Here is a 9,880-nt window from a genome sequence, read left to right as displayed (position 1 = left end):
ACACTGTCCCTAGTGAGCCTCTAGTTGACTAGCTCGTTGATCAAAGATGGTCAAGGTTTCCTGACCATAGGAAGTGTTGTCACTTGATAACGGGATCACATCATTAGGAGAATCATGTGATGGACTAGACCCAAACTAATGAACGTAGCATGTTGATCGTGTCATTTTATTGCTACTATTTTCTGCGTGTCAAGTATTTATTCCTATGACCATGAGATCATATAACTCACAGGCACCGGAGGAATGCCTTGTGTGTATCAAATGTCACAACGTAATAAGGTGACTATAAAGATGCTCTACAGGTATCTCCAAAGGTGTCCGTTGAGTTAGTATGGATCAAGACTGGGATTTGTCACTCCCTGTGACGGAGAGGTATCTCGGGGCCCACTCGGTAATACAACATCACACACAAGCCTTGCAAGCAATGTGACTTAATGTAACTCACGGGATCTTGTTTTACGGAACGAGTAAAGAGACTTGCCGGTAAACGAGATTGAAATAGGTATGCGGATACTGATGATCGAATCTCGGGCAAGTAACATACCGAAGGACAAAGGGAATGACAGATGGGATTATATGAATCCTTGGCACTGAGGTTCAACCGATAAGATCTTCGGAGAATATGTAGGATCCAATATGGGCATCCAGGTCCCGCTATTGGATATTGACCGAGGAGTCTCTCGGGTCATGTCTACATAGTTCTCGAACCCGCAGGGTGTGCACACTTAAGGTTCGGCGATGTTTTATGCGTATTTGAGTTACATGGTTGATTGCCGAATGTTTTTCGGAGTCCCGGATGAGATCCAGGACGTCACCAGGAGCTCCGGAATCGTCCGGAGGTAAAGATTGATATATAGGAAGTCCTGTTTTGGTGACCGAAAAAGTTTCGGGCTTATCGGTAAGGTACCGGGAGTGCTCGGAGGGGTGCGAGGGACCATCGGGAGGGGTGTCACACCCCAAGGGGTCTCATGGGCTATGGGAAGAGATAAATTAGTCACTAGTGGCTAGAATAAGTTCCCACTAAGGCCCATAAGGTTTGAGAAGGAAAAAAACAAGGTGGAAAGAGTTTCCAAGTGGGAAGGTGGAATCCTACTCCAAGTAGGATTGGAGTAGGACTCCTCCACCTCCAATTTAGGCCAAACCTTGAGGGTTTGAGGCTGCCTCCTCCCCTCCCTCTCTCCTATATATACTAGAGTTATTGGGGGTTTTTGAGACACAACTTTGCCACGTGCTGCTCGACCCTATACCATGCAGTTTTTCCTCTAGATCGTATTTCTACGGAGCTTAGGCGAAGCCCTGCTGGAGTAGATCATCACCACCACCGGCGCGCCATCACGCTGCCGGAGAACTCTTCTACCTCTCCGCCCCCTCTTTCTGGATCAAGAAGGTGGAGATCGTCATCGAGTTGTACGTGTGCTGAACTCGGAGGTGCCGTTCGTTCGGCACTAGATCGGAACGGATCATGAGATGGATTGCAAGATGGTTCGTGCGACGGATCGTGAGACGGTTCGTGGGAAGGATCGCAGGACGGTTCGTGAGACGGTTCGTGGGGCGGATCGACGGACGTGAGGACGTTCCACTACATCAACCATGTTTCTTAACGCTTCCTGCTGTGTGATCTACAAGGGTATGTAGATCCAAATCTCCTCGCGTAGATGGACATCACCATGATAGGTCTTCGTGTGCATAGGAAATTTTTTGTTTCCCATGCGACGTTCCCCAACACCCTCCTCGCTCGCTCTGTCGATTGGAGCGACACGTGCCCGCGCGTGCCAGATTCGGCCAGAAGACCGCGGCCACGCATGCACGCTCCTCCTCGCTCGCTCTCCCTCTTAGTGGGTCACACGGTTCCTAAGCCATGTCCGCAATACCGTGGTTTCGACCCGAGCAGTTACTGCCCCTCCTGTGAGCCATGGTGAAACCACCAGCTCCTCCATCTCTGGGCATCATCGGGGGCCTATAAATAGGCCTTCCCCCTCGCTCCAGCACACCCATCCCACTTCTCGAGAGCATAAATCGCACCCCTAGACACCCCAATCAAACACAGCGAGATCATGTGCTCGAGATCGACCGAGGCCCCGCCGCTTCAGTGCTCCTTCGATCTTGGGCTATAGGCTAGCTCTGACGCTCTTATCTCCTTCTTCGTGACCCTAGCAGCCTCAGGGGGTTTCCCCATCACGTCCCCTATCTAATACCTCACTACTAGAAAAAAAACTATAGCCAATTTGGACACTAATGGCGCACTATACATGTGGTGCGCCATTACTAAATAGTAATGGCGCCCCATGTGTAGGTGCGCCATTAGTAACCAAAACAGTAATGCCGCACCAGGTGAAAAGTGAGCCATTACTAACTTTGACCAAGGTTTGACCTAGTCATACACATAGTAATGGCGCACTTTTGTGTAGGTCTGCCATCACCAAATGCACCACCCCCCCCCCCCCGTGGACCGCCTTTTCAGTTAAAATAATAATAATAATAATAATAATTTCAACAAAATAAAAGAAAATAAGTTTCCCATGTGATATGCGGTCTAGTTGTTGGGAAAATTTATAAATACGAATTTCAACTTTATTTGCAAAATCTCTGTGGAATTTAGTAAAATGGGCATAACTTTTGTATACGAACTCGGATTAAAAAGTTTTTTATATGAAAAAACATCTACTCGAAAAGTTAAATCCGAATTCAATCGGGGAAACCCTGTTGAAGATTTTTAGAATTCCCAAAGACCTAACAGAATAAAAGATACGGGGATTTTAAGATCTAGAGGGGGAAATGGAAAAAAAAATTCAAACTTAGTAATGGCGCACCATTTCTAGGTACGCCACTAGTAACAGGAAAAAAAATTGGTTTCAAATTTTTTTTTGGAAAAAATGTTCAAAATATGATACGTAATATGACCGGGAAGTTTGAAATATTTTTTCAAAATTTCATCACACTCATAACATGAACAAAGTCCTAGACATCAACAAGGTTTAATAGGATTGATATGATAGATATATCAACAAGTGCCTGTTAAGTGAGCTGGTGCTGGGGTTGGATAGAACTGAGAAGTTAAGCGTGCTGGGGCAGGAGTAGCGTGCGCCATTACTAATAGTTACTAGTGGTGTGTTAATAGTGGCGCAGTTCATAAACCTCCCGAATCGGCTCCGTCGCAGCCACCTCGTCGACCCTTCGACCACCAGCAGGTAGGCAACAGTGAGCTGGTTCTATTCTTGCCATCAGTTGGGCGCAAGGGCATCGGTATCGCCGTCGGCGTGCCTTCCATCCCCTCTGTCTAGAGGTGGAAGACGACCCCAACACGTGGGGCACACCTGTCGGTGGCTCTTCAATCTACCCCTCTGTCCTCTCTGCCGCTGACTGCAGGGGCCCGCGCCTCAGGTTTGAACCTGACGGCACGCGCGCCTGGGCTAGCTGGCTGGCTGGCTAGTTGGGCCGAGCTAGGCCTGAGTCAAAGCCCGTTTTTATTTTTCTCTTTAATCCAGTTTTAAAGGATTTTTGTAAAATTTGTTATCCAATATATTTTAATTATTTTTCCACCACAATTCTTCTAAAAATGAGTAGAATTTATTAGAGCCTTTGCACAAATTTGTAAGACACCTTTTTTGTTTAGTAATAATTAAAAAGGCTATTTTGAATATTATAGCTTCTGTCAAAAAGATTTCAAAAAATATTTTTTTTCACTAAAACCAAAGACAAATATTTTCAAAATAGTAATGTAGATTTATCAGAATAGGCAACATTTTTAAAGTAAGTTTGTGCTCTGTTTTTGAGTGAGCTACTTATTATTTCATTATTTACTACGACAATAGATACCATGTCCCCGAAGGCCCCGAAGATCCCGGATACTTAGCTCATCAAAGCAAGCAGCCCTTTGACCATGTTTGAGCAAAGTATCATTTGCATGCTAAGTACAACAATTATTCTTCTTGCATATGATAATAAGTATTTGGTAAATCATCGATATGATGATCCGATGGCTCCTCCGGAGCACTTGCATTTGAGCATGATCGTACCACCTATGAGGGTGACGCTAATATCATGTTGATAAGTAGATCTAAGCATAGTAGAAGCATGAGCATGATGGTTGTAAATATCAAAGGTTTATGAAAACCCCGTCTGGTGCCACCAATGCCTGAGGGTGATGATGACTTAGGTGGCCACTTGTGAAGAAGTGGTGCACCGGGTGTATTTTGGTGTGAGTGGTTTCAGAAACAAGAATAGATTTATGATGTGTCAACCATCCCAACCTTACATGTGCGACCATGTTACCCCTTTATGTGACGGGGCTTTGTTGATTACTCTGGTCGGTGCTAGCAAAGAGGCATGTTACTAGTGGCGGGAGTGCTGTGTGGTCACTCTCGTGATAGGGTCGTGTCAGGTAGGACGACTATGCCGTTTTTATGTGTATCGGGCACACCGTTTGTCCCCGCATGGATGATACTATCCAGAGTTGGTGCTCGTAAGACGTACATCATGTGGACTCGGTACCAATCGGTCGACCTCTTTGTCTAGTATCGTCACGGGAAAGGCATTGATCGGGTACTTACCTCGGGTATGTTATATACAGCGAGTCGTGGATGACACGGAAGTTTCCCGGATCTCGTGGGTACAGCGTACAACCTCCACATTGTGTAAAAATATTCGAATAGTCATGTCCACGGTCAAGGACAGTTGGGAAATCCTACTTAAACTGCATCCAGTCGTTTCCGCATAAACCAAGATTGTGTGTGTGTGTGTGTGTGTGTGTGTGTGTGTGTGTGTGTTCAAGGTATTATCTGAAAAAGTTGATATGACCAAGTTTGGTGACTTGGCATATCGGGTGAACCCGAAGTGTTCACCCCTTAACATATATGTTGATATATGTAAACTGTTCTTCTAAATACCATCTAGCTTATGTTGCACATCCATCTATGATCATGTTTATTTCAGTTAAATTGTTATCCACCAATACTACATATTACTTGTTATCATACATACTGCATTATCCATATCATGGGTTGTTTGCGAGTACATTCAAAGTACTCACTGGCTTGCCACTGGTTATGTTACTAACCAGACATGGAAGGACCGGAGTTTGGAGAAGAGTACGCCATCGGAGACGCACTTGCGAACTAGGACGCTACCAAGTCAGAATGCATGTTGGTGTAGGTTGATGGCATGGGTACCCTCTTAGCCCCAAGATTTCAGCAAGTAGATGTATCGGTGTGATTGGCCTTATACGCCCTACCTATGAGAACTTGAAATTGATGGTCATTTTATGTATTATTTCAGTATTTTGGATGTAAGACTCTTAATATTCAGTATATGTGTGTTCGGTGAGCATTGATCTCTGGGATCACTGAGCCTGTTCATTCGGCGATCTCTACTTGTAAGTCGGGGTCCCCACAATTATTTAAGAATGTAGGTTTATTCGAGGAGAAAGTTAATAAGAAGTTTTTTTCCTTTATATTTGGAGGGAAAAGCATTTATGTGTTATAGTCTAATGGATTATATTGGATTATGGGACTTGAATCGCTTGAAGCTGGAATTTCATCAAAAGTTTTATCCTATGCATCTAGTTCAATGTGATCAGAGTTACATATATAATTTTTTGGCCTTGTGATAGAGAAAGCATCGCTCAAGCTTGGGGGAGGCTTAAATATATGACGCACACTTGCTCCAACCACGAGCTCTCAATAGAAATGATTATACAAAACTTATATGCTCGAATTTCTCATGATGATCAATTAATACTCGATTCTTCTACCATTAGTTCCTACATGAACAAAACTATTAAATTTAAGTGGGATCTTCTGGAGAGAATTAAACACAACTCTGAAGATTTTTAACTCAACAAAGGTAAAGAGTGAGGTATAAAGCTTGAATTTGATTGTGTTAAATCTTCTATGGAAACTGATACTTTGCATAACTTTAGCAATAAGTATGGGCTTGACTCTAAGATAGTATCTTCTTTCTTTGAATCATTTGCTACTCATATTGATCTCCCTAAGGATAAGGGGATTAAACTTCATCCACCTATTGAAGATTAATTAGAGCAACCCATTAAGGTTAAGTACGAAATAATTGTTAGCCATGTTGATCATGTTGTTCCTACTGCTTACATTGAGAAACCAACTTTCACTGCTAGAATTAAGGAACATGCTAAAGCAGCAACTGTGGTTAATAGAAGTTATGCTAGAACACATAAAACTTCTCAAGAAATTCATGTTGAGCCTAATATTACCATGGTTAAGGATATCCTAGTTGATAATAATGATGGACGGGTTATTTACTTCCGGGATGAGTCTACTAGAATTGCAAAACATGTTAGAAACAAGCGGGGTGAGTTAAGATAAAACTTTTACTGGCATGCACATCGTTTTTGTTAAGATTGGACATCATTGTTATCATGGATTATATGACAATGGTGCTAGTATTACTGCTATACCTTTTAGCTTATATCAAGAAATGATGAATGGCATAGCACCCGCTAAAAGTTAAGAAATTGATGTCACTATTAAACTTGTAAATAGAGACACCATTTCACCACTTGGGATTGTTAGAGATGTTGAGGTCTAGTGTGGAAAAATAAATTACCCTACTGATTTCATAGTACTTGATTCACAACAAGATATTTTTTATCCCATTATATTTTGTAGAGCTTTCTTAAACATCTTTAATGCTAAAATTAGTTGTGTTATCGAGAAGGTTAAAGTAAGATTTAATGACGCATGAATTTAATTTCTCTAAGTTCGGCAGATAACCACATGAGAAACAATTATCTAGTAAAGATGAAATAATTGGTCTTGCTTCTATTGTCATGTCTCCTACTAATCATTTAGAAAAATATATGCTAGACAATGAAAATGATATGCATATGAATGAAAGAAATGAAATAGATGATATATTGTTTAGAAAAGCACCTATTCTTAAACTCAACTTGTGTAGTGGAATATTAGGGGATCCTCCTCCACCCAAGGGAGATCCCGTGTTTGAGAAAAACTGTCAGATTACGGGCTCCACAAAACCCTAAAGATTCAAAACTAGGGGCACGCACGGAGACCTCCTGCAACTTGGATTCGCCTAACTCACTAGTCATCGGTGATGGCAAGGAACTCACTCGATGGTGAGGAAGACAGAGGACACGGCAGTTTACCCAGGTTCGGGCCACTGGGAAACGTAATACCCAACTCCTAATTTGGTGGATTGCCTCTCTAGGAGGTGGGTGGATGAACTAGTAAAGTGCCCAGGAGCCTCCGGAGGCCGGGTGGCTTTGCGTGGTGCTAGTGGGTGAATGAATGGATCTCCTCCTCTACGAAGCAACCTATCCTCTATATATAGTGGAGGCCCGGTTCCTCTTCCCTTATCGTCTCTGCGGGAAGGGAACCGACAATGGCCAATTTTTAAGGGGAACAAGGGAACATGCTCCCCTGCTCAAAGGTGGTCTTCTCGTGCAAAGTCGCTGCCAATGCTGCAGGGACGGGCTCAAGGGTGACGTCTGCCCTACTGGTGGGCGGCGACGACCTTGTTGCACCAGAATGGAAACCTTTGGGAGATGCCCTCGGACCACCGGTACGTCCATGCCCCCCTTTGCAGTAAAGGGGAAACTGTGCTACCCTGCTTTCTGATGCTCGCATGTCCTTCCTCTACGTCATCCTTGAGTCGTGAGATCAGGCCTCGCCTCGGAATATCCGCCGCTCCGGAGGGGTCCTGAGGAGGCCCCCTGCGGGTCTTTATGTTGTTCCTCCTTGCGAGGCTAGGCCCCTCACGAGGGCCTTGTCTTGAGCGGTGTCAGGCCTGTTGGTTTGTGGTTTGTGAAGTGGGCCAGCCCTGGGCCACAGGCAGGCACGTCCGGGTACCCCCTGCCCAGAACGCCGACTGTAGCCCCCGGGCCCAAGGTGCGCTTGGGTTGGCTTCTTGGTGAATCCTTGGGGGCGGCCTGAAGCGTCGCGGGCCCTAAATGTCTGCGGACCATGCTTCACACACGCCGTGCAGCCATGCGGCTACACTCCCAGTTCCCGAGGCGCTCGGAGACACGCTTAGTCAAACTGATGCGACATCCGGGTGCTACGCCAGCCATCATTGCTCCTTGGAGACGCATCCACTTTGCACGCCACGTGGGCGCGCTTCCTCATGAACTACATGGGCCCAAGAACGCGGAGGGGCACCAGTCTGCCCTTGGCTGTATATTTAACCTGACGAGGGTGATAAGGTCCACATTGCCTTCGTCTTCTTCATCCTCTACCTCGAGTCCTCCACCCTACTAGCATGGCGCCGGTGAGGAGGTTCTCCGCTGCAGAGGAGGGGAAGGCTTCCGGTGAAGGTCCCGCCGCTCCGCCACCCAAGAGGGGTCGTGGCCGCCCTCGGAAGTACGCGGCAGTGTTGGTGGTGGCCTCCGGCAGGCACGGTCGTGGTTCCGCCCGTCCTGGAATCACCATCGGTGGCATCCGTGGTGCGCCGGTGAGCTCGAGCATGCGCGGTAGACGACGTGGGAGGCCGTTGGTGGCCACCCGCCCGCCGTGCCCGCGGCTCCATTCAGCTAACACGGCGATGGAGTTCGTGACGTGGGTGGATATTCCGGAAATTGCGTGGCTCCGGCTCCCAATCTTCTTCGTGAAGGCGCTGCCGACCGGCGGGCTCCCAGGCCTCTGGTTGCAGGCTGACGGCTGCTGCTGCGGGGCGTCCTGGGTGGAGGTCGAGGTCACCCCTGTGGCTACGTGTATCTGAACCGCGGGTGGTAGACGTTTGCCCGCGCTCGAGGCCAGAAGGGGAGGCGCTACTTCCACTTCAAGTTTGACGGGGAAGCAATGCTCTTCGTCAATAATTTCAGGGGCGAGGGCGAGCGTATGGGTTGATGCCTGGACGAAGCCAGCCGCGGCGATCCTGTAGATGGGCCCGCCTCCAAAGGTGTGCACCGCAGCTCTAGTGGTAGCGACACCACCTCCGGAGGGAGTTCGAGCGGCAACAGCGACAGTAGCTATGACGAGCCGCCTTGTCCGAACCATGCAGGAGAGCCCCCAAGCGCGGCGCTGCCCGTCTACTCCTGTGAAAGAGGAGAAATACACGGACTAGGCGCCGACTATCGCCGTCCTGGGAATGGGGGTACCCAGACCTGCCGGTCTCTGACCGAGGGCCGGCCCACTACATCAAGCAAACCAACGGGCTAGGCACCGCTCAAGGCGAGGCCCTCGTGAGAGACTAAGCCTCACAAGGAAAAATGGCATCAAGACCCGCATGGGGCCTCCTCAAGACCCCTCCAGAGCGGCGGATATTCTGAGGCGAGGCCCAGCCTCAGGAGTCAAGTGTGAAAGTACACACGAGCAGCACACGGCAGGGCGGAACAGTTTCCCCTTTAGTGCAAAGAGGGACAGGGACGTACCGGGGTTCCAAAGGCATATTCCAAAGGTTTCCCTTCTGGTGGAACAAGGTCGTTGCCGCCTGCCAGCAGGACAGACGTCATCCTATGGCCCGTCCCTGCAGCACGGGCAGCCACTTTGCAAGCGAAGACCACCGTTGGGCAGGGGAGCATGTTCCCCTATCCCCCTTCAAAATTGGCCGCTGTGGGATCCCTTCCCACCGAAACGATAAGGGAAGAGCACCGGGGCCGCCACTATATATAGAGGATACGTAGCTTCATAGAGGGGGATCTGATCAAAACCATTCATTCGCCCACTAACACCATGCAAAGTCACCCAGCCTCCTGAGGCGCCCAAGTATTGTACTAGTTCATCCACCAACCTCCATGAGAGGCAATCCACCAAGGCAGGAGTAGTGTCTTACGCTTCAAGGCGGCCTGAACCTTGGTAAATTGTTGTGTTCTGTATTTCCCTCACCATCGAGTGAGTTTCCTGCCATCCCAAGCGAGTAGGAAGCTAGGTGGGGCAAACCAGTGAGAGAT

Source organism: Hordeum vulgare, chromosome 2H (assembly GCF_904849725.1).
Source record: "Hordeum vulgare subsp. vulgare chromosome 2H, MorexV3_pseudomolecules_assembly, whole genome shotgun sequence".
NCBI classification, from domain to species: Eukaryota; Viridiplantae; Streptophyta; class Magnoliopsida; order Poales; family Poaceae; genus Hordeum; species Hordeum vulgare.
Note: the sequence above shows the minus strand (reverse complement) of the source record.